Genomic DNA, 22789 nt, shown 5'->3' with positions numbered 1-22789 from the left:
AGGGGAGCAGAGTTGGCACCTGCACTGGGGAGGACCCAAGAGATGGAAGGCAGACCCTGAGCAGGGCCACGGGTCGCGGGCGGGCACAGAGGGAGATGCCTCTGGTACCTGACCCAGTGCCCGGGAGCCAGCTGCCCTCTAACCTGGTCTGGAGCTCAGGTGAGTGCAGGTCTCTGTTGAGTTCTGCTGGAATCTGGTGACCAGAAAGTCCAAGCGAGAGGGAATTGAGCTAGAACTTCAGCAGACAGTAGAAACTGTGTAACGGGGCCTTGGAGGGAACAGGAAACGGAGCATTGAGGGGGAAGGGAGCCAGCAGTAGCGACGGGAACTGACATTCATAGCAAACAGGGTGAGCAGGGGTCAAACGCTGGCCCCAGACTGAGTCCAGCAGAGCGATCTGGGACAGGTGGCCTCTCTCTGCCTCCGCTTCCACACTGCCAAAAAGGAGAGGCGAATTTCCTGCCTCCCAGGAAGCTCTTGGAGCTAGTGGGGGACACCGGCTCTTTCTGCATCGAACCCTGTCTCTCCCTGTCTTTGTGTTCTTGTTCCTCCCCACCCAGCCCTGAGGGAGGCCTGGGAGCAGCCAGGGAGGTGAATCATGACACGGTGATAATGACTGTGGCAACAATAACAGCTGGCAGAGGTGCCTGTGGCAATAATAACAGCTGGCAGAGGTGCCGAGGGCTTGGAGGTATGTTCTTGCTCTTCACTAGTGTTAGCCCATTTCCTTCCCTATCCTCATCCCCATTGGACAGACGATCCAACTGAGGCACAGGCCCACTGAGGAACCTGCTCAGGGTCAGCTGGCTAGGAAATAGAGTAGAAGAAGAGATGGCTTTTAGGCCGGGCACGGTGGAATCACGCCTGGAATCCCAGCACTTGGGGAGGCCGAGGCGTGTGGATCGCCTGAGGTCGGGAGTTCAAGACCAGCCTTTCCAACATGGTGAAACTCCATCTCTACTAAAAATAAAAAAAATAGCTGGGCATGGTGGTGCCTGCCTGTAATCCCAGCTACTCAGGAGGCTGAGGCATAAGAATCGCTTGAACCTGGGAAGCAGAGGTTGCAGTGAGCTGACATCGCACCACTGCACTCCTGCCTGGGTGACAGAGTGAGACTCTGTCTCAAAAAAAAGAGAGAGAGAGACGGCTTTTAAAAGGAGGTGCGTCAACAGAATGGTGCTGATTCAGACTGACGTTGGCTTAGGGAAGGATGGTCTAGGCTGTGGAGCTGGGCTGGAGCTCTACGGGTGATGGATGGAGCCACTGAGGAGGGAGAGGAGCTCCTGAGGCTGGCCTTGTTCATGAGGGTAGCCTGTCTGCTGGAGATAAGCTAAATCAATTAAGCTTTCTCCCTGCCGCAACAGAGTGAGCAGACATTTCACATGATATTACAGATTTGTGTTTATGACCTAGAAAAATGTTCAGAGCATAGTACTTTCAAAAGCCCGGACTGGGCTGGGCGCAGTGGCTCACGCCTGTAATCCCAGCACTTTGGGAGGCTGAGGTGGGCGGATCACGAGGTCAGGAGTTCGAGACTAGCCTGGCCAATATGGTGAAACCCCGTCTCTATTAAAAATCCAAAAATTAGCCGGGTATGGTGGCGCACACCTGTAATCCCAGCTACTTGGGAGGCCTAGGCAGGAGAATCACTTGAACCTGGGAGGCAGAGGTTGCAGTGAGCTGAGATCGTGCCACTGCACTCCAGCCTAGGTGACAGAGCAAGACTCTGTCTCAAAAAAAAAAAAAGAAAAAAAAGGCCCAGACTGGCCAGTTGCAGTGGTTCACACCTGTAATCCCAGCACTTTGGGAGGCTGAGGTGGGAGGATCACTTGAGCCCAGAAGTTCCAGATCAGCCTAGGCAACGTAGCAAGACCTCATCTCTATATAAAATAAATTAAAATTTTACAAATTAGCCAGGGGTGGTGGCACATGCCTGTAGTCCTAGCTACTCGAGAGGCTGAAGTGAGAGGATCACTTGAGTCCAGGAGTTTGAGGCTGCAGTGAGCTATGATTGTACCAGCCTGGGGGACAGAGCAAGACTCTGTCTATAAAGAAAAAACAAAACAAAACAGCTTGGCTGGGTGTGGTAACTCATCCCTGTAATCCCAGCACTTTGGGAGGCCGAGGTGGGTGGATCACCTGAGGTCAGGAGTTCGAGAGCAGCCTGGCCAACATCATGAAACACCATCTCTACTAAAGATACAAAAATTAGCTGGGTGTGGTAGCGGGTGCCTGTAATCCCAGCTCTTCAGGAGACTGAGGCAAGAAAATCACTTGAACCCGGGAGGCGGAGGTTGCAGTGAGCCGAGATCGGGCCACTGTACTCCAGCCTGAGAGACACAGCGAGACTCCATCTCAAAAAAAAAAGAAAAAAAAACAGTATAGCCAAAGTTTCGAAGGCAGATGAATGCCAATAATCTTCTCAAGAAGCAATAAAACATTGGGGTATAATCTGTGCCTCTCAGGACTCAAGGGGAAGTCAGGCAGGCCCCAGGGCTAGTAGCAGCTGCCCGCTCTCCCAGGTCAGCCCTTGCACCCTCTCAGAGGAATTCGTCCTTTCCGCCTCTCTCCATCCTAAAGAAAACTTCTGTCTCTCCATTCACGTCCCAAATGCCTTCTAACTTTAAAATAATTACACAACTATACATGTTAATCATAGAAAAGACACTTAAGCAAAAAGAAAGAAAAATCGCCCCTGATTGTATCCATTGCCTAGAAGGCCCCCCCTCCGCCCCCCAGGCCCCAGCCCCGGCCCCGGCCCCGACCCCGACACAGAGTTTCGCTCAGAGTTTCGCTCTTTCGCCCAGGCTGGAGTGCAGTGATGCAGTCTTGGCTCACTGCAACCTCTGCCTCCTGGGTTTAAGCAATTCTCCTGCCTCAGCCTCCAGAGTAGCTGGGATTATAAGTGTGAGCCACCGTGCCCAGTCTTCTTTTTTTTTTTTTCTCCCAAGACAAGTTCTTGCTCTGTCACCCAGGCCAGAGTGCAGTGGCATGATCATGGCTCACTGCAGCCTCAACCTCCTACGTCAGCCTCTCAAGTAGCTGGGACTACAGGAGCATGCCAGCACACCCAGCTAATTTTTACATTTTTTGTCGAGAAGAGGTTTTGCCATGTTGCCCAGTCTGATCTTGAACGCCTGGGCTCAAGCTGTCTTCCCACTTCGGCCTCCCAAAGCACTGGGATTACAAGCGTGAACCACTGCACCCAGCCTGCTTTTGAGCTGCTTTATTGAGATGGAATTCACACACCATGAGGCCCCTCCTCTAAAGTGCACAGTTCAGTGGTTTGAGTACATTCACAGAGCTGTGCAGCCGTCGTCTCTAATTTTGCAGCTTCCAGAGCAGGGCCTCAACGTGGGTTCATCTGACGTTTCCCCAGATAGACTCAGGTCAAACGCTATTGTCAGGGCCCTGCAGAGCTGTGGGTCTTGGCCCTCATTGGTACGGCGAGGTCCTGTAGCCGGCAGTTGGCCTCCCAAAATGTTGCTGGCTTTTTCCAGGGATTGGCAAACTAGACCCACTGCTGGGCTGATGACCTGTTGTTGTAAATATATTTTTTTTCTTTTTGCCACCACACTCAGCTAATTTTTGTATTTTTAGTAGAGACAGGGTTTCACTATGTTGGCCAGGCTGGTCTGGAACTCCCAACCTCAGGTGATCTGCCTGCCTTGGACTCCCAAAGTACTGGGATGACAGGCTTGTGCTACGATGCCTGGCCTGTTGTAAATAAAGTTTTATTGGAACATAGCCACGCCCACTGGTAAGGCCAAACCCACTTGGCTTTTGTGCCATAGCAGCAGAGTTGAATGGCGGTGATCGAGGATTGTATGGGCCTCAAAGTCTAAATTACTTACCAGCTGGCTCTTCATAGAAACCTTTTCTGATCCCCAGCCTAAGTCATCGTGGGCTGATGGCGCAGGTCCGGGCTTCCCAGTCCATGTGTGACTGGCTCCTCTCTCCCCCGATTGCCTGCTCCTGCTTTCCAGAAGCAAGCAGGTGGCCTGGGAAGAAGTGGAACCTGCAGGGTGTCATTCTCCAAGCTGACGCTGAAGATGCGATGACTTCACCTGCCTCTTCTGTGCTCTTGAGCGCATGGGTGGGCTAGAGCGGGGAAGATGGACTTTCAGGCTGAAGCTTGGCTTTCTGCGGTGGGATATTCTGTGGGTACCGAGACTCCCACGCTGTATCTTCGGGGACAGAATCTGGCTTGGGTTGAGAGTTTATTTGGCCCTTTCTGATCTGTAATCGGGAGACATTGGTTGGGCTTTCCTGGCACAGATGTGGCAAAGCAGACTGGCAGGGGGGCAGGCTTCGCCAAGGCCCATCATGGTAGCGGAGGCCCTGGTCAGAGCACCTGCCAACAGCTGCTGCTTAACCAACGACCGAATGAGGAAATGGACATTTCAGAGAAAAGAGACGACACGAAAAGTATTGGAGAAGAGAGCCTGGACTTTGGAGTCAGCTGGGACTGGTTCTGAATCCCGATGGTGGGCCTCTCTGAGCCTCGGTTTCCTCTTCTGTAAAAGCAGGATCAGACCCTTCAGTGTGGTGCCACGGGAGATTTTTTTCCTGTGACACAGAGTCTCCCTCTGTCGCCCAGGCTGGAGTGCAGTGTCGCAGTCTCGGCTCACTGCATCCTCTGTCTCCCGGCTTCAGGCAATTCTCCTGCCTCAGCCTCCCCAGTCGCTGAGATTACAGGCATGTGCCACCATGCCCAGCTAAATTTTTTTTTTTTTTTTTTTTTTGTATTTTTAGTAGAGATAGGGTTTCACCATGTTGGCCTGGCTGGTCTTGAACTCCTGACGTCAAATGATCCGTCTGCCTCGGCCTCCCAAAGTGTTGGGATTATAGGTGTGAGCCACCATGCCTAGCCAATATTGAATTTTCGATGAGTGAGTCAAGTGGAGGCAGGGCATGGTGGCTCACACCTGTAATCTCAGCACTTTTGGAGGCCGTGGTGGGCGGATCACTTGAGGTCAGGAGTTTGAAACAAGCCTGGCCAACATGGCGAAACCCCATCTCTACTAAAAATATTTTTTAAATTAGCTGGGTGTGGTGGCGGGCACCTGTAATCCCAGCTACTCGGGAGGCTGAGGCAGGAGAATCACTTGAACCCAGGTGGAGGTTGCAGTGAGCTGAGCTCACGCCACTGCACTCCAGCCTGGGCGACAGAGTGAGAGTCTGTCTCAAAAACGAACAAACAAACAACAACAACAGCAACAACAACACCACAATAGCACTGGAGGGGCTTGATAGTTAGTTTGTCCCAACCCCTTGTAGAATGTTGAGATCCTGGACAGTGCTTCTGAGAAACCTGCAGTCTCTGCCCAAGAGCCCTTAAGGAAGAAAGGCAGGAGTGTGGGGCAGGAGGATCGGCTTCTCCTTTCCATTCCACATGGCTGGCTCGCGAGGTTCTGTTTCTCCTGTGACAGGCTGGTTCCTCCCTGCTCCCCAGCTCGCCTCTGCCGCCCTTCTTCCCTCAATCCAGATCAAGAGTTCAAGGGACGGGGACAGATGGTCAGAAAGGCCCAGCTCAGGCAAGGAAGGGGAGAAAAGGGAACTCGTATACGCTGTGGGTGGGAATGTAAAGTAGTACAGTCACTATGGTGGAGGTTCCTCAAAAAACTGCAAATAGAACCGCCATATGATCCAGCAGTCCCACGACTGGGCATTTATCCAAAGGAAAGGGAATCAGTGCATCGGAGAGACACCTGCACCCCATGGTCCTGGCAGCACTGTTCACAATAGCTAAGATATGGAATCAACCTCTGTGTCCAACAGCAGATGAATGGCTAAAGAATGAAATAGTATTTCATTGTGGATGTTGGTACATCTACACAATGAAATACTACTCAGCCATAAAACAGAATGAAATCCTGTCATTTGCAGCAACATGAATGGAACTGGAAGACGTTAAGTGAAATAAGCCAGGAACAGAAAGTTAAACATGGCATGTTCTCACTCATATGCAAAAGCTAAAAAAAACAAAAGTTGATCTCATCGAAGTCAAAAGTAGAACAGAGAATACTAGAGTCTGGGAAGGGTTGGGGGAGGAGAGAGGGAGAGATTTGTTAAAAGGATACAAAATTACAGCTAGATAGGAGGAATGAGTTACAGTGTTCCATGTCACTGTTGGATTAATGTAATTCACAATAGGCCAGGCGGTGGCTCACACCTTTAATCCCAACACTTTAGGAGGCCAAGGTGGGTAGATCACCTGAGGCCAGGAGTTCGAGACCAGCCTGGCCAAAATGGTGAAACCCCATCCCTACTAAAAATATAAAAATTAGCCAGGCCAGGCGCGGTGGCTCAAGCCTGTAATCCCAGCACTTTGGGAGGCCGAGACGGGTGGATCACGAGGTCAGGAGATCGAGACCATCCTGGCTAACACGGTGAAACCCCATCTCTACTAAAAAATACAAAAAACTAGCCGGGCGAGGTGGCGGGCGCCTGTAGTCCCAGCTACTCAGGAGGCTGAGGCAGGAGAATGACGTAAACCCGGGAGGTGGAGCTTGCAGTGAGCTGAGATCCGGCCACTGCACCCCAGCCTGGGCGACAGAGCAAGACTCCGTCTCAAAAAAAAAAAAAAAAAAAAAAAAAAAAATTAGCCAGGCATGATGGTGCACACCTGTGATCCCAGCTACTCGGGAGGCTGAGGCAGGAGAATCGCTTGAACCCGGGAGGTGGAGGGTGCAGTGAGCCAAGATCATGCCACTGTACTCTGGCCTGGGCTACAGAGCGAGACTCTGTGTCTCAAAAAAAAAAAAAAAAAAAGAAGTAAAAGAAATTAACAATAGTATATTGTATAGTTTCAAGTAGCTCGGAGGATATTGAATGTTCCTACCATAAAGAAAGAAATGCTCGAGATGATGGCTGTGCTAATTACCCTGATCTGATCACTATATATTGTATGTATCTAAACATCACTACATATACCGTAAATATTACAATTATTATGTGTCCATTAAAAAGAAAGGCACAGCCCGGCTCCCATAAGGACGGCAGGTGTGTTCCTTAAAGCATCACACTGGGTCTCCATACTAGACGGACACTCTACCTCTGGGTGTGTGACTCTGCCCTTTCTGTGCCCTGGTGCCCTGTCTGCTTCAGCTAATTGAGAATCCACACTGCCTGGGTCACAGTGCCCGGCCTGGGTCCCATGATGTCGGGGGTGGGGGTGGGAACAAGGGAGAAAGCCAGGAGTACCAGCAAGGCCGGGTACTTGGAGTGTCGGTAGCATGACGCTGCATGTCTAGAGCGTGTACAGAAACCCCATGAGACCTGAGCCTTACAGTGACCCTAGGTACAGAGGACATTCGTCACCACTGGGTCTCTCTAACACTACGAAGGTGACATAATCCATTTGCCCACGGTCACACAGCAGCTGGGGATCCAGCTACACCATGGCCAGGCCTCTGGTACCGTGTCAGATGGGGTACAGGGTGCTTCAGTGACACATCACCTTATGTGACATTAGGGAGAAAGGACTGGGTGGAGGGGTCATTCATGGGCTTCAGGTCTGGGGGGCGATTATTATGCTCAGAAGGCATATGCTGACACTGTGACAGGAGAGCTCTGGGGACACGTGGGCTCCTTGATTTAGCTTTGTTTTTAAGAAACGAGGGTCTTGCTCTGTCACCCAGGCTGGAGTGCAGTGGCGTGATCCTAGCTCACTGCAGCTTTAACCTCCTGGGCTCAAGCAGTCCTCCCACTTCAGCCTCCCGAGTAACTGGGATTGCAGGTGTGTGCTGCCACGCTTGGCTAATTTGTAAAATTACTTTTGTGTTTAGAAACCAGATCTTACTATGTTGCCCAGTCTGGTCTCGAACTCCTGGGTTCAAGTGATCCTCCCGCCTCAGCCTCCCAAAGTGCTAAGATTTCAGGCATGAGCCACTGCGCCTGACCTGCCTACTCTTTTGGGGCAAGGGCTTAGACGGCCATGCACACAGATGACTCTCCTGGGCTCCTGGTTCAGCACTTTCCCCTCTGGGGGTGCTCTTCTCATTTCATCCTCAATCCTGAGCTGTCCCCAGAAGCCAAGGACCAGCCTGCCCTGGTCCAGACAGAAACTGAGTATCCCAAGAGGAATGGGGTCAGGGTGGAGCTGGGATGAGCGTTGCTGGCCCCTGACTTTCCATTGTGAGGTCTTGTCCACTTGGCCCAGTTGGCTCCAGGGCAGGGAATAAAGGAACGGTCTGTGGTGGTCTTCCCTTCTGTGCCCTAGTCCTGGAAAGCAGGGGCAAAACACCCAGGCAAATGTATAAAGATACTGTTGGCCGGGCGCGGTGGCTCAAGCCTGTAATCCCAGTCCTTTGGGAGGCCGAGACGGGCGGATCACGAGGTCAGGAGATCGAGACCATCCTGGCTAACACAGTGAAACCCCGTCTCTACTAAAAATACAAAAACTTAGCCGGGCGAGGTGGCGGGCGCCTGTAGTCCCAGCTACTCGGGAGGCTGAGGCAGGAGAATGGCGTGAACCCGGGAGACGGAGCTTGCAGTGAGCTGAGATCCGGCCACTGCGCTCCAGCCTGGGTGACAGAGCGAGACTCCGTCTCAAAAAAAATAAAAAAAATAAAAAATAAAGATACTGTTGAGGGCTTTTCAGCACAAAGGACTCCACATCTTCCTTATTCACAATGGTTCTGCGCGGGAGGTGAGGCAGGTGTTGGGATGGGGAGCAGCCGATGACTTGCCCAAGGTCACCTACAGAGTGGCAGTGCCGGGAATCCAAGGGGAATGATCCTGGCTCGAGTCTCCAGGAAGAGGATTAGATTTCACAGCTTTGGAGTTAACATCGCTCTGCTCCTTTGGGCCAAGAGGCGTGTTGTCCTTGGAAGGGCTTGGCGACAGGTATATTTTGCCTTAACTTGAGTAGTTTAGAGGCGTGGAAGGGCATTTTGGCAGCAATGATCAAGGACTTTAAGTCTTCCCTTTGATCAGGCAGCCCTATATCTCGGAGTTTTTCTGAGGGAAATAATTTAGGACACATGGAAGTATTTAGCTGCGAGGATATTCATCTCCATCTTGCTTATCTTAGGGAAATGTTAGAAACACCTATATATACAGTAGCAGGGGCTTGGTTAAATAAATCACAGCATCAGATGCTCTGCAGGCATCACGTGGTATAGTATAGCTTTTCTTTTCTTTCTTTCTTTCTTTTTTTTTTTTTTTTTTTTTTGAGACAGTGCCTCCCTTTGTCACCCAGGCTGGAGTGCAGTGGTGCGATCTCCACTCACTGCAACCTCTGCTCCCTGGGCTGAAGCAATCCTCCCACCTCAGCCTCCTGAGTAGCTGGGACCACAGACACACACCGCCTGGCTAAGTTTTTGTATTTTTAGTAGAGATGGGATCTCACCATGTTGTTCAGGCTGGTCTCAAACTCCTGAGCTCAAGCAATCCTCCCACCTTGGCCTCCCAAAGTACTGGGACTACAGATGTGAGCCACTACACCTGGCCAGGATGTTTGGACACATGAGGAGACATTAGACTTTTTTTGGCAAGTGTGTATTTTCCAGTTGCTCTAGAATGAATGTGAATTCCCTGGGTGCACCTGTTTTACTGGGCTTCGCTATACTGTGCTCTGCAGATCCTGCAGTTTTATGAATTGAATATCGTGACCGGTTCAACTCTGAGTTGAGCGAGTCCGTCGGTGCCATTTTCTTCCCACAGCATGTGTTCACTTTGTGTGTTTGTGTCACATTTTAATAACTCTTGCGCTATTTCAAGGTTTTTCATTATTATTATACCTGTTATGGTGATCTGTGATCAGTGGTCTTTGATGTTACTGTTCTAATTGTTCTGGGGCACCATGAACTGTGCCCACATGAGATGGCAAAGTTAATTGATCTGTGTTGTCTGTGTTCAGATGACTCCACCAACTGGCTGACTGGCGCCTTCTGGTCTCTCTCCCTCTGCTCAGGCCTCCCTCTTTCCCGAGACACAACAATATTGGACTTAGACCAATTAATTACCCCATAATGGGACTGGGCATGGGGACTCATGCCTGTAATTCCAGCACTTTGGGAGGCTGAGGCAGGAGGATCACCTTGAGGCCAGGAGTTCGAGACCAGCCTGGGCAACATGACAAGACCCCATCTCCTCAAAAAATTAAACAACTTAGCTGGGTGTGGTGGCACATGCCTGTAGTCCTAGCTACTCAGGAAGCTGAGGCGGGAGGATCACTGGAGCCTGAGAGTTCCAGGCTGCAGTGAGCCAAGATCACACCATTGCATTCGAGCTTGAGAGACAGAGCAAGATGCCTCTCACTTTAAATCAAAAGCTAGGAATGATTAAGCTTAGGGAGGAAGGTTGAAAGCCAGGATAGGCTGAGAGCCAGGCCTCTTGTGCTAAACAGCCAAGTTGTGAGTGTGAAGGAAATTTAAAAATGCTACTCCCAGTGCACACAAGTAATAAGAAAGTGGAACAGCCAGCCAGACACAGGGTCTCACGCCTGTAATCCCAGCACTTTGGGAGGCTGAGGCGGGAGGATCACCTGAGGTCAGGAGTTGGAGACCAGCCTGGCCAACATGGTGAAACCCCGCCTCCACTAAAAATACAAAAATTAGCCAGGCGTGGTGGCGCATTCCTGTAATCCCAGCTACTCGGGAGGCTGAAGCACAAGAATTGCCTGAACCCGGGAGATGGAGGTTGCAGTGAGCTGAGATCGCACCACTGCATTCCAGCCTGGGCAACAGAGCGAGACTCGTCTCAAAAAAAAAGAAAAAAAGAAATTGCTGCAGCCAACCCCACTCTTCAGCAACCACCACCCTGATCAGTCAGCAGCCATCAGGAGGCAAGAACCTCCACCGGCAAAAGGATTAGGACTCACTGAGGGTCAAGATGATCGTTAGCATTTTCAAGCAGTAAAGTAGTTTTATTTTTATTTCTTCAAGTTTTAGGTTTTTCTTTTTTTTTTTTTTTTGAGACAGGACCTTGCTCTGTCACTCAAGCTGGAGTGCAGTTGCATGATCTTAGCTCACTGCAGCCTCGAACTTCTGGGCTTAAGCCATCCTCCTGCTTCAGCCTGCTGAGTAGCTGGGAGTGCAGGTACATGCCACTATGCCGGGCTATTTTTAGTTTTTGTAGAGGTAGGATCTCACTGTGTTGCCTGGCTGTTCTCAAACTCCTGGGGTCAAGCCGTCCATCTGCCTTGGCTTCCTAAAGTGCTGGGATGCCAGATGTGAGCCACTGCCCCTGGCCAATGTAAATTAAGGTGTATGCGTTGTTTGATAAGACAAAATGTTATTGCATACTTACTGGGCTACTGTACAATGTAAACATAATGTTTATGTGCACTGGGAAACCAAAAGAGTCATATGACTCACTTTATTGCAATATTCGCTTTATTGTGATTCTGCAGGAACTGAACCCACAATATATCTGAGGTCTGCCTGTACCTGTAATTTTTGAAAGTTAGCGTTTGGTAAAATGTGGGTCTAATTGCAGTCAACGATAGTATGGACCCAGACTCTCAAGGCTGAGTTGGCCTTAGGTCAATGGTGAATGCCATGCCAGAGAGACCATTTAGCAGCGCGGATTAATCCAGAGGATGGGACTGCCTTCTAGGGCTTGCCAAGGCAGCATCAGGAGAACCCGGGCTTGAGATAGATGTCCTCAGTCCAGAAAAGACCTGAAGAGCACTTGGGAGTCATGCCGGACATTCCGCAAGGGCCATCGAAGGCCCAGCCTGCCATCCTGTTGGGCCCCGTGCTATTTCCTCCTCACTAGAACCTTTCCCCTTGCTTTAGGGGGGCGTCAAGGCCACGCTGAGAGGATAAAAGATGTAGGGATCTTCTCCAAAGAAGAAGCATATAGAAGATTTTGTATCTATAGGGCCATATTAGGGTTTCCCAGAGAAACAGAACCAACAGGCTCCATCCAGCTGTGTTAGATGGGATTTATGTGGGGATTGGCTCATGCATGTATGAAGGCTGGGAGGTCCTGTAATCCGTTGTCTGCAAGCTGGAGCAGCAGGTTCACTGGTGCTGTAATGCAAAAGCCTGAGAAGCGGGGCAGCCACTGGGGTAAGTCCTAGAGCCCAAAGGCCTGAGGCCCAGGATCTCTGAGGTCCAAGGCAGAAGATGGAAGTCCCAGCTCTCTCTCTTTTTTTTTTTTTTTTGAGATGGAGTCTCACTTTGTTGCCCAGGCTGGAGTTCAGTGGTATGATTTCAGCTCACTGCAACCTCTGCCTTGCTGGTTCAAGTGATTCTCCTGCCTTAGCCTCCTGAGTAGCTGGGACTACAGGTGTGCGCCACCACGCCCGGGTCATTTTTGTATTTTTAGTAGAGATGGGGTTTCACCATGTTGGCCAGGCTGGTCTCGAACTCCTGACCTCGGGTGATCCGCCCATCTCAGCTTCCCAAAGGGCTGGGATTACAGGCGTGAGCCACTGCGCCTGACCTGGATGTCCCAGCTCTTGCAGAGAGAGGATTTGCCTGCCTCTGCCTCTGCCTTTTTGTTCTGTCGGGGCTTTCTACAGATTGAATGGTGGTGCCCACCCTGGCGAGGAGGGATCTTCTTACTCAGTCCCCCGGTTCAGATGCTGGTCTCTTCCCAGGACACCCTCCCAGACCCACCCAGAAATCATGTTTTCCCAGCTATCTGAGCATCCCTTAGCCCATCAAGCTGACATAAAATTAATCCTCAAGGGCTGAGAAGATGGACTCCAAAAATGGTTGGGGGCAGGGGTGCGGCGGTGGACTGTGGTTGAGAACATACCTGTGGGGAGAATGCTTCCCTTCCCTGAGTCAGGGACCAGATGACCTTTCCAGGATCCTTCCAACCCAGGACAAACGGCTTTGTCTCAGGTTCATCTCTCCTGAGAACTCATCCCCCCTGAGATTTGGACGCCTCAGCCAAATTCCTGCTGTTTACCTTCTTCTCTCAAGAAACAACACCCTGAGGATTGTTGCTTTCACTTCTTCGGACCCAAATCATGATTCCCCAGCCACATTTCTCAGTTGTCGAATTTGTGGAGGATGCTAGAAGCTTCTAGTGAGTTGCTTACAGATGATCCAACTGGTGGCTTACTAAAACATATCTTGGGCTGGGTGCAGTGGCTCACACCTGTAATCCTAGCACTTTGGGAGGTTGAGGCAGGGGAATCACTTGAGGTCAGGAGTTCAAGACCAGCCTAGCCAACATGGTAAACCCCATCTCTGCTAAAAAAAAAAAATATATATATATATATATTTATATGCATATATATATGTATGTGTGTATATATATGTGTGTGTGTATATATATAAATTAGCTGGGCATGGTGGCACGCACCTGTAGTCCCAGCTACTCAGAAGGCTGAGGCACTAGAATTACCTGAACCTGGGAGGCAGAGGTTGCAGTGAGCCGAGATTGTGCCACTGTACTCCAGCCTGGGCAACAGAGCAAGACTGTCTAAAAAACAAACAAAAAACATATCTTGACAATGCCAGTCATCACTTTCCCACAAACATTAAGATTCCAGGCACTCAGACTAGGTCGGAGTCCTCAACTCTAGCAGCTACTCCTGCTTCCTGGAGACCACCCCCCGCCCCGACCAGACTCCTCCAGTGCCCCATGTTCATCCCCAGCCTCGCCCTGCCAGCTTCCTCGCCCATCCTTCTGATCACACAGTCTGTGGGGAACTAGCCCTAAAAGCGAGGCCCAGTATGTGTGGCTTCTCCTCCTGTGTGGGCAGGTGGTTGATGGGATTCTTTCTTCCCCCGCCTCCAGTGGGTTTCAGCTTAACGATGGCTGTTCAGAAGCGTGAACAGATGCTGTCCCTACAGGAGAAGGGATGGCAAGTGTTGTCAGGAACCTGACCTTGAAGTGTACCTCTTAATGGCCTGACAGCTCAGAGAGAATGACATCCCAGGGAGGCCTCCATGCTGCCGGCTGGGGACAGGAAGATGTCCTCTGCCTGGTGTGGCCACGAGCATTTGTACATTGCACTGTCCTTGTTCACCCACACCTCCTTAAACAGGCACCTTCAGATGTCCCTGTGGCTCCCGGCTGCTTGAGCCGAATCTTTGTGATTGATCCCCTGACCTACACGCTTGCCCTCTGGCTCGCTCGCAGCTGTCCCTGACCTCACCCCTGCCATGATGTCACAGCTTAACAGCTCTGCTGTTCCCATGGCAACAGCCTGCTATGGGTAGCCAGCCAGGACAGAGGCCGGGCTGCAGGTGGAGGCGGGGAAGCGATTCCAGCCACCTTTGGTCAGTGGGCCCTTGAGACCACCGGTGGGGGGGGTCCAGGCTCTCTATGTCTGCTCCCGTCTGTGGTGAGGGTGGGGCTCTTTCCATGCCCAACTGTTCAGTGAGGCTCCCAAGAGGGCCTCGGAGAGTGGGCCAAGGAGGGGCTCCAAGCCATGTGTTCATAAGACCCGTGGCAAAGTCCTTGCACCGCAGGGTTCCCCACAGGCAGTTTGATTGGGAGGAGGGTGAGGGAAGCTGGTGGGACTGGGTTGGAGATGAATATGGTTATTGGAGGAGTTGTGGGGGGCGGTCTTCAGGAAGCAGGAACAGCTGCTGGGGTTGGGGACCCCTGACCTAGGCTGGGTGCTTGGGATCTTGAGGTTTGCAGGGAAGTGGTAATTGACGCTTCGAGGTATGTTTAATGAGCCACCAGTTGCATCAGCTGTAAGCCCCCCACGTGGGGAGCTGGCGCCTCAGCCGGGAGTTGGAGGTCAGTCTGCCTCAGTGTCTGTCTCTGTGAAGCTGGTCGAGGGGAGGCCTGAGCCCGAGCTTGTCCTCAGAGGCCGCCTGCCCAACCATCTCTGCCCTGGAGAGCTGACCCAGCCCGGGGGATGGGTACACACAGATTCATGAGCTGCGGCCCCAGTATTCGGGTGAAAAAGCCTGCTGTGGGCCTAGCCGGGACTCATTCTAACATGACCCACCCCCGCCCCAGGTGATGCTAACACGGCCAGTCCAAAACCCAGTGCAGGCTGGGCGTGGTGGCTCATGCCTGGAATCCCAACACTTTGGGAGATTGAGGCGGGTGGATCACCTGAGGTCAGGAGTTTGAAACCAGCCTGACCAATATGGTGAAACCCTGTCTCTACTAAAAATACAAAAATTAGCTGGGTGTGGTGGCGTGCGGGTGTAGTCCCAGCTACTCGGCAAGGCTGAGACAGAAGAATTGCTTGAACCCGGAAGGTGGAGGTTGCAGTAAGCTGAGATCGCACTCCAGCCTGGGCAACATAGTGAAACCAAAACCCAGTACAGTGGCTTGGGACCCCCGTCCCCTCGCCGCCACCAGAACTTAGCTAAGAGTTGGGGAGAAGAGGGTGAAAACCAAGGCTCTGGCAGCACACAGGGTGTCATGGAGGGTATTTTTAGAGGCTAGAACTCAGAGAAACAGAGTTAAAAATGTTTCTCATGTTTGTTTTATCTGGGCTTGGCTTGGATGCCTCCAGTGATGGGCGTCTCACTACCTACCAAGTCAGCCCAATGATTTCAAGACAACCCTGGAGACAGTGCTTCCTGCCCCCCTGCCAGCTTCTGCCTCTCTGTAATGTGTTTTGGGTGGTCTAGCTTAGTCATCTGGAGACACACACAGTAAGTACCACCCCTTCCCCAAGCATTTCAGGTGCCTCTCGTGGTGACAAGCGCTGGCATCTCTAGATGGGTGCTGCTGTCGTTATCATCCCCATCCTGAAGAGCAAACTGAGGCACCCAGAGTGAAGCAGCTTGGCCTAGGTCACGCAGTTAGTACCCTTAAGCACCATACTCTGCCATTCTACATTTTTCTATCCTTTGCAAACACCCCTGCCCCACATCACCTCCTTTGGTTTTTCTTCCTAGGACCTGTTTATTTCATTCTCCTCCTGAACTCCAAGCCTGCGGCCTCTTCTCCCCGTCCTTACCGCCCTCCCCCTCTCCCGAGAGCTGTCCAGGAAGACACACCTCTCCCTCATTCAGATTTGCTCCTTGTTCTTCAACCTGTGCATCTCCTTTAGGCCTTGAACATGTCTTCATAGGTTTATTCCTGATTATTTCATCACGGTTTTATTGATTTTGAGACTTTATCCCATGACATGATCAAATTGGCCGTTTCTAGAGCACAGGCACTTCATAGCTGTTTACGGTCATTTAGCTCCACATCTGCCTGTCGGTTCCTTGCGCGTGTAATCCAGCACCACGTGGCTATCTACGCTGAGCTCTGGGCATTTCCTGAGCCTTCCCAGGAGCCAGACTCCGTTCTCGGCGCTTCACACGGGCCGTCTCGTCTGGTGCTGTGGCATCCTGTAGGGTGGGAACAGGCAGTGCCCGTGGATGTGGCGTTGTGCCCGCTGGCATCCTGGGCACCACAGCGTGCCGCTTTCCCACTGCATTCTAGCACGGCCAGGTGAGGTCTGGCCAGCTGGGCTGCACCATTCGTTTGTGTGTTAGAGGCATTTCTGTTCCCGCAGGGGACAGTCACGTTGGCCCTTCTGGTGACCCAGCGTCTTTTGTCCCATGTGCTGCTCCATACACCCCCTCTGTACCTGCATTGTTGGATTTAGGGACCTACATATAAGTTTTAGATGTGTTCCCATTCCCTTTTATTGTGTAAGATTCAGCCAGGTGTGCAAGCTGGTAAAACCTAGGCTAGAGTCTAACAACAATTTTCCACCTTCCCCATGGGTCATCTGTATCTGGTGTTGAATTGATAAGGTCAGGTGTGCAAGCTCAGGCCGTGGTCCTGTGGAAGAGCCCACCACCACCTCGGACTGTTACTTACTTTATTAAAAAACACATTTTTTTTTTTTTGAAGCTGAGTCTTGCTTTGTTGCCTAGGCTAGAGTACAGTGGCACAATCTTGCCTCACTGCAACCTCTGCCTCTTGGGTTCAAGCTATTCTCCTGCCTCAGCCTCCCAAGTAGCTGGGATTACAGGCATACACCACCATGCCTGGCTAATTTTTTGTATTTGGTGGAGACGAGGTTTCACCATGTCGGTCAGGCTGGTCTTGAACTCGTGTCCTCAGGTGATCCGCCCACCTCAGCCTCCCAAGGTGCTGGGATTACAGACATGAGCCACCACACCCGGCCAAAAAAGCACAATTTTAATAGGCTTGTTTGTGTGGCTGCTGTCAGACACACAGTTACGACCAGGGAGGGGAGGACACAGGAAGCTCTAAAAAGGTGACTTAAAAAACCCAAATTGTGTTCCAGGGTCACATAGTTTATGGGACCTCTGTTCTCTACATTTTAAAAGCCCTCAAGGGATTTCCTATGTTATCATTCCAAAGGCAATCCAAAGTTTCCCCCAAAGAAGGTCAAATTACATATTCTACATAGGCTCCGTAGACAGAGAAATGTCTAACTTTCCATATGAAAGGGTAAGCTCTAATTATATGGAAATGTTCTCTCTTTGGCCGATGCCAGCTCATGGGAGCCCTTCTATAGCTATTTTTATGTTTCCAAGACAAAGCGCTCGACTGTGTGTCCCGGGTGCTGGGCTTCTGGAGAAAGGGAAGAGCGTTCTCTTTGTTCCCTTGGAGGGTTGGGGTGTCCTGGGGGAGTGGGAACAAGGCCTGGGCTGGGGACATGTGGGTAGGATGGGGAAGGGGGTGTGTCCGTGTCACGAGGAACCCACATGAGCACGGTCCAGGCGCTGCTGGGTGTGGGGCGTTTGGGGATGGCCAGGAGCCCTGCCAGACCTGCCTGGTGTGCGGCGCTGCAGGCTGGGGTGGGTCCCAGGGGAGTCAGGGCGAGCTGCTTGACCGTTCTCAAGCCTCTGGGCCCAGAGATTGCCAGGCTTTGGCAGGGCAGCTGGTGAACTGGCCGCATTCCTGGGCCCCTTCCGCAGGGGCTGGGATAGGATCTGTCAGGGGCGAGGCCCAGGAATCTACCCTTTCACTAGTAGCTCAGCTGATTGTGATGCACGTGGCTGCGGATTGCACTCAGACTTGCTGGCGTGGACAGCAGGGAATCACACGAGGGCTGCTGAAATGTAACCAGGCCGCTCAGACAGCGCTGGGCTGCAGTGCAGGAGAGGACGGGGTACAGGCCTGGGGGTCGGGGCAGAGAGGCTGACTGGGGAGGCTTTTAAGGGCCTCAGGTGAGAGATGATCAGGGCTGAGCTGCTGGCAGGGGAGGAAGGCAGAGCAAGATGCAGCATCCTGGAAAAGATGGTTTGCCGGGGCCACAGTACTCCAAGTGTGGTCCCCCAGACAGCACAGACAGCAGCAGCAGCATCCCTGGGAGCACTTTAGAGATGCAGAGTCTGGCGGGGCGCAGGGGCTCACGCCTGGAATCCCGGCACTTTAGAGATGCAGTGTCTCGCGGGCGTAGGGGCTCACGCCTGGCATCCCAGCACTTTGGGAGGCCAAGTGGGTGGATCACTTGAGGTCAGGAGTTTGAGACCAGTGTGGCCAGCCTGGTGAAACCCCATCTCTACTAAAAATACAAAAGTTAGCCAGGCGTGGTGGCGCGTGCCTGTAATCCCAGCTACTCGGGAGGCTGAGGCAAGAGAACTGCATGAACCCAGGAGGTGGAGGTTGCAGTGAGCTGAGATTGCACCACTGCACTCCAGCCTGGGCAACAGAGCAAGACTCTGTCTCAAAAACAAACAAACAAAAAAAAACAAAAAAAAAAACAAAAACAAAAAAAGAAGAAGAAATGCAGAGTCTTGGGCCCAGACTATTGAATCAGAGCCTGACTTTCAACAAGACTCAAGCTGCACCATGGCCGGGGCTCAGCCTTCTGTGCATGTTGACCAATCAGGTACTCGAGCAGAAAGATGGGGATGGTCAACGTGATGAACTCAGAGGCACCAACCATGGTGTCCTGGGTCAATGCACACAGAATGCACGCAGGCCCCTTGCAGGCCTTCCCACCCATCAGAGGCTCAGTACACCTGCCAGAGTCCCAGGAGGGCCAGGGAGGTCACAGGTCGTGTGAGGCCAAGCACAGTCTGAGCAGAGTCTCCTTGTGCTGTGGAAGTGGTTTCCAGCTCTGACCTCCCTGGGCGGCAGGCTAGGAGACTGGATCAGGGGCCTGCCTGCTCGGCCTGGAATCCCTGTTGCCCTGATTATGAGCTGTGTGGCCTTAGGCAAGTTACTTAACCTCTCTGAGTCTCAATTTCCCTGTCAGATTGTGCGGATAGGAACAGGCCTCACCACCTATGGTGAGGTGGTGAGATGGCGAGAGATGTGTGTGAAATGCCGGAAGAGTACGAAACCCTGTGGGTCTGCGTGTTGATCAGCGTGATGTCTGGATTCAAACCCAGCTCCTCCGTGTAAGCTGGGAAAGTTATTCAGCCACTCTGAGCTTTTGTTTCTTTTTGTGGGCTCAGAGGGGAAAGCAAGGAGAGCGGGGGGTGGCAGGGACAAGGTTTCATCTGATGGTATCATGGGGGAAGTCACTTCCTGAATGATGGAGCTGTTTGTCAGTTTCTGGAGTTTATCCCAAAGATCTCTGCCCAGATGTTTTAAGTTTGTACCCATTTCCGTGTCTCCAGGAAAACTGACACAGCAGCCCCACTGGCTCCTGTTTTCACACTCACGCCCCGGATCATTTTGTGGTGACTCTAGCCAAGAGTATGGCCTGTGTCGCGTCTGTTACAGGCCGAGGTGGGAAGAAAAGGTCGTCCTTGCATCTGGAGGGGCCAGTTCATGCCTTGAGGAGGAGAGAGGCACTCTGAGTCCTGCCATTGTCCTCAGGGACGGCCAGGCTTGCCGTTGTCCCCTATGTCTGTTGGGGCGCCTTCTCCTGGGGATGTGATGTCTGCGTTGATTTTGGGGTGTCCAAGTGTACCAGGCTAGTATCCCATTGAGAGTCACCCACCATGGGCGGATTCACCCATTCCCGTCATGGTGCCTGGGGCTCCAGCAGCCTCATCACAACACAGCCTGGTAGTTGGAGGGCCTGAGCCTTTGCCATGACTGCCCCTGCTTAGCCGCAGGACTGCGCACCTGTCGGGGACTGGGGTGGGCAGGCCATTCTCTCACAGGCCCACCCCAAGGCTCCAGATGGGCATGTGCATTGTTCAAACACCGTCACACCTTGAGGGTGTGAGGGGGCAGCGTGAGGCAGACGAGAGAGGCGGAGGTCTCACAGTGAACCACAGGACGTGCTATCCTGCAGCTGGGACGCAGGCCTGTCTGACGGTGGAGCCCCCATTCTGGGGGCCTCACACTCCCTACGACTGTGATGCTCATCCCCCACTCTGCCCTGATGCCACAGGAGTGCACGGCAGGCCTGGAGTCGCCTTCGGAGGGGGGTGAGAAGGCCATCGGGGGGCAGGGGGTGCTACCTGGGTAGAGGGTCCCTGGGTGAGGACCGCCTCGGCTGGAAAGCTGTCTGAGCGGCCGCCCAGGGAAAGGTGAGCTGCTTGGACGTCATTCTCAAGCTGTAGGCCAGAGGTTGCCTGACTTTGGTGAGAATCGCTGGGAATCTGGTGGCTGAGCACATTCCTGGGCCCAGGCGCTGGGATTGGATCAGTCTGGGGTGGAGCTGCCATGGACTGGCTCCTGCAGAGAGCAAGAGAGGAGAATGGGCCCAGTGTCCACTCCACTCTGTGGGAGGCCGTGGTGCCGTCCGGAGGCCAGATTGGTGTCCACTCGCCTTCCTGTCTGCTACTCCGAGCGCGGCTTCTGTGGAGCGGGGATCTGTGGTTTCCCCGCGTGGTTGAAGGCAGCCAGCGGAAGGCAGGCTTGTCAGCTCTGGGGGGCAGGACCTGAGGGCATTGGGGGAGTAGAAAACCCCAAAGCAGCCCAAGATGCTCAGAACACTTGGAGGATGTGGAGGACAGAGGCATACCAGGACCCCTGCCCCTTCCAGAATATTCTAAGCAACCAGAGAGGGCAGGTGCCTCTGGGAGGGGAGCTGTAGCGAGGGCCCTGGTTGGAACCATGGCTCTCTTCCTTGGCAAGTATCCTGCCAAGGGCACCCGACGTCCTGTCTGGCAGGGCTGGAGAGACTCTGGGCTGCCTGGAGTTCAGGCCGGGCATCACAGGCAGAGGCAGGCGTCCCAGCAGGCTGTGTAACAGGTGAACAGCTGTTTCTCCTTGGTCATCTTGGGCTCAGCTAACACTCAGTTACCATCCCTGCCAGCGCCTGCACGAGTCCACGTGAGACCCTGCCCTCTGCCTCAAGTTAGTGAGTGGGGAGGGTCTCAGAGGGGAGAGCAAGGAGAGCTGGGGCAGCAGGGACGAGGTTGCATCTGATGGTGTCAGAGTGGGGATCAATTCCTGAATGATGGAGCTGGCTGCAATTTTCTGGACTTATCCCAAAGATCTCTGCCCAGATGTGTTAAGTTTTTACCCGTTTGCGTGTCTCCAGGAAAACTGACGTTGCTTCATTGGGATGCCTGTGCCAGTGGGGCTGGCACAGGGTGCACTGAGGTCATTGAATGGGCTGGGGGCACTTCCAGAGCAGGGGAGACTTGTCCAGGTTTTACTAATTGTTGTTGGTTGACAAGGAGTGTGAGCCAATGGCTCTTGGCACAGAAATAGACTGTGAAGCTCGGGGCCTCCAGGCGCCTTCCGAGGCACACAGAGGGACATTCACCTGCCCTGACCTCACTCCACCTAATCGGACATCCCCATGGCTGTTCCTGGTGGTCTTTGGTGTCTGAGGCCGGCTCCTCCGTGTGAGCTGGGAAAGTTATTCAACCTCTCCAAGCTTTGGTTTCTTTTCGTGGACTCAGGCCTTCTCTTGCTTATAGACCTAGGACTGGAATCTCTGGGTCATAGGCTAAGTCTGTGTTTCCCTTTTTAAGAAACTGCCAGACTGTTTTCCAAAATGGCTGCACCATTTTCCATTCCCACCAGCAGTGTGCACAGGGCTCCAGTTCCTCCCCTTCCTTCCTCACCCACAGTTGCTGTTGTCTGTCTTTTTGACGATCGCCGTTGGAGTGGACGTGAGGTGGCAGGACACTGCAAGGTCAGCATGCATTTCCCTAAAGACCGCTGCCGTTGAACATCTTTTATGTGCTGTATTAGCCATACATCTGTGTTCTTTGGTGAAATATCTATTTAAATCCATTGCTGATTTTTATTTTTATTTATTTTTGAGACAGAGTCTCACTCTGTCGTCCAGGCTGGAGTGCAATGGTGCGATCTCAGCTCGTTGCAACCTCTGCCTCCCGGATTCAAGCAATTCTCCTGCCTTAGCTTCCCGAGTAGCTGGGATTATAGGTGCACGCCACCACACCCGGCTAATTTTTGTATTTTTAGTAGAGACGGGGTTTCACCATGTTGGTTAGGCTGGTTTCGAACTCCTGACCTCAAGTGATCCGCCCGCCTCAGCCTCCAGTGTGCTGGGATTACAGGTGTCAGCTGCCACACCTGGCCTTCTTTTGCTGATTTTCAAATGGGATTATTTGCCATCTTACTGGGTAGTAAGAGTTGTTTATATGTTCTGGATTCAAGTCTTCTGTTGGATATATGATTTGCAAATATTTCCTTCCAGTCCGTACTTTGTATTTTCACTTCACTTTTGGTATCTTTTGAAGCACAAAGGTTTTATTTTATTATTTTTTATTTTGATGATGTTCAGCTTACCAGTTTCTTTTTTTTTTTTTTTTTTTTTTTTTTTTTTTTTTTTTTTTTTTTTTGAGACGGAGTCTCGCTCTGTCACCCAGGCTGGAGTGCAGTGGCCGGATCTCAGCTCACTGCAAGCTCCGCCTCCCGGGTTTACGCCATTCTCCTGCCTCAGCCTCCCGAGTAGCTGGGACTACAGGCGCCCGCCACCTCGCCCGGCTAGTTTTTTTGTATTTTTAGTAGAGACGGGGTTTCACCATGTTAGCCAGGATGGTCTCGATCTCCTGACCTTGTGATCCGCCCGTCTCGGCCTCCCAAAGTGCTGGGATTACAGGCT

General features: G+C 52.2%; 2 protein-coding genes and 7 long non-coding RNA genes across 19 annotated transcripts in view; 5 read left to right on the top strand and 4 right to left on the bottom strand.

Moving 5' to 3' along the window:
• The window catches only part of TIMP2 (TIMP metallopeptidase inhibitor 2), a 73611-nt gene that overhangs the window by 8455 nt on the left and 42367 nt on the right, over window positions 1-22789 (top strand). The gene's annotated exons all lie outside the window — the stretch shown is intronic.
• On the bottom strand, window positions 1273-13176 carry LOC144336026 (uncharacterized). Its single transcript, XR_013407418.1, has 2 exons — window positions 12390-13176; window positions 1273-1450 (listed from the first exon to the last, which is right to left on the bottom strand). It is a non-coding gene; the product is annotated as an uncharacterized LOC144336026 (long non-coding RNA).
• LOC144336014 (uncharacterized) lies at window positions 3414-5990 on the top strand. Its single transcript, XR_013407406.1, has 2 exons — window positions 3414-4571; window positions 5161-5990. It is a non-coding gene; the product is annotated as an uncharacterized LOC144336014 (long non-coding RNA).
• On the bottom strand, window positions 3430-6788 carry LOC144336015 (uncharacterized). Its single transcript, XR_013407407.1, has 2 exons — window positions 5156-6788; window positions 3430-3581 (listed from the first exon to the last, which is right to left on the bottom strand). It is a non-coding gene; the product is annotated as an uncharacterized LOC144336015 (long non-coding RNA).
• LOC144336022 (uncharacterized) lies at window positions 6041-8554 on the top strand. Its single transcript, XR_013407414.1, has 2 exons — window positions 6041-6630; window positions 7718-8554. It is a non-coding gene; the product is annotated as an uncharacterized LOC144336022 (long non-coding RNA).
• LOC144336020 (uncharacterized) lies at window positions 9140-12554 on the top strand. The gene is made up of 2 exons (XR_013407412.1): window positions 9140-10441; window positions 12379-12554. It is a non-coding gene; the product is annotated as an uncharacterized LOC144336020 (long non-coding RNA).
• CEP295NL (CEP295 N-terminal like) overlaps window positions 15094-22789 on the top strand; it is a 14342-nt gene continuing 6646 nt past the window's right edge. Inside the window, exons 1-2 of the mRNA XM_077973102.1 lie at window positions 15094-15986; window positions 22249-22475. The gene's annotated coding sequence lies outside the window, so the exon portion shown is untranslated. The remainder of the gene's footprint in view (window positions 15987-22248; window positions 22476-22789) is intronic.
• On the bottom strand, window positions 18275-20573 carry LOC144336019 (uncharacterized). The gene is made up of 2 exons (XR_013407411.1): window positions 20067-20573; window positions 18275-19053 (listed from the first exon to the last, which is right to left on the bottom strand). It is a non-coding gene; the product is annotated as an uncharacterized LOC144336019 (long non-coding RNA).
• The window catches only part of LOC144336024 (uncharacterized), a 21299-nt gene continuing 20201 nt past the window's right edge, over window positions 21692-22789 (bottom strand). Inside the window, exon 2 of the long non-coding RNA XR_013407416.1 lies at window positions 21692-21998. This is a non-coding gene — a long non-coding RNA (uncharacterized LOC144336024). The remainder of the gene's footprint in view (window positions 21999-22789) is intronic.

This window comes from Macaca mulatta, chromosome 16 (genome assembly GCF_049350105.2).
Source record: "Macaca mulatta isolate MMU2019108-1 chromosome 16, T2T-MMU8v2.0, whole genome shotgun sequence".
Lineage (NCBI taxonomy): Eukaryota > Metazoa > Chordata > Mammalia > Primates > Cercopithecidae > Macaca > Macaca mulatta.
Note: the sequence above shows the minus strand (reverse complement) of the source record. Positions and strands in the feature narration are given on the sequence as shown.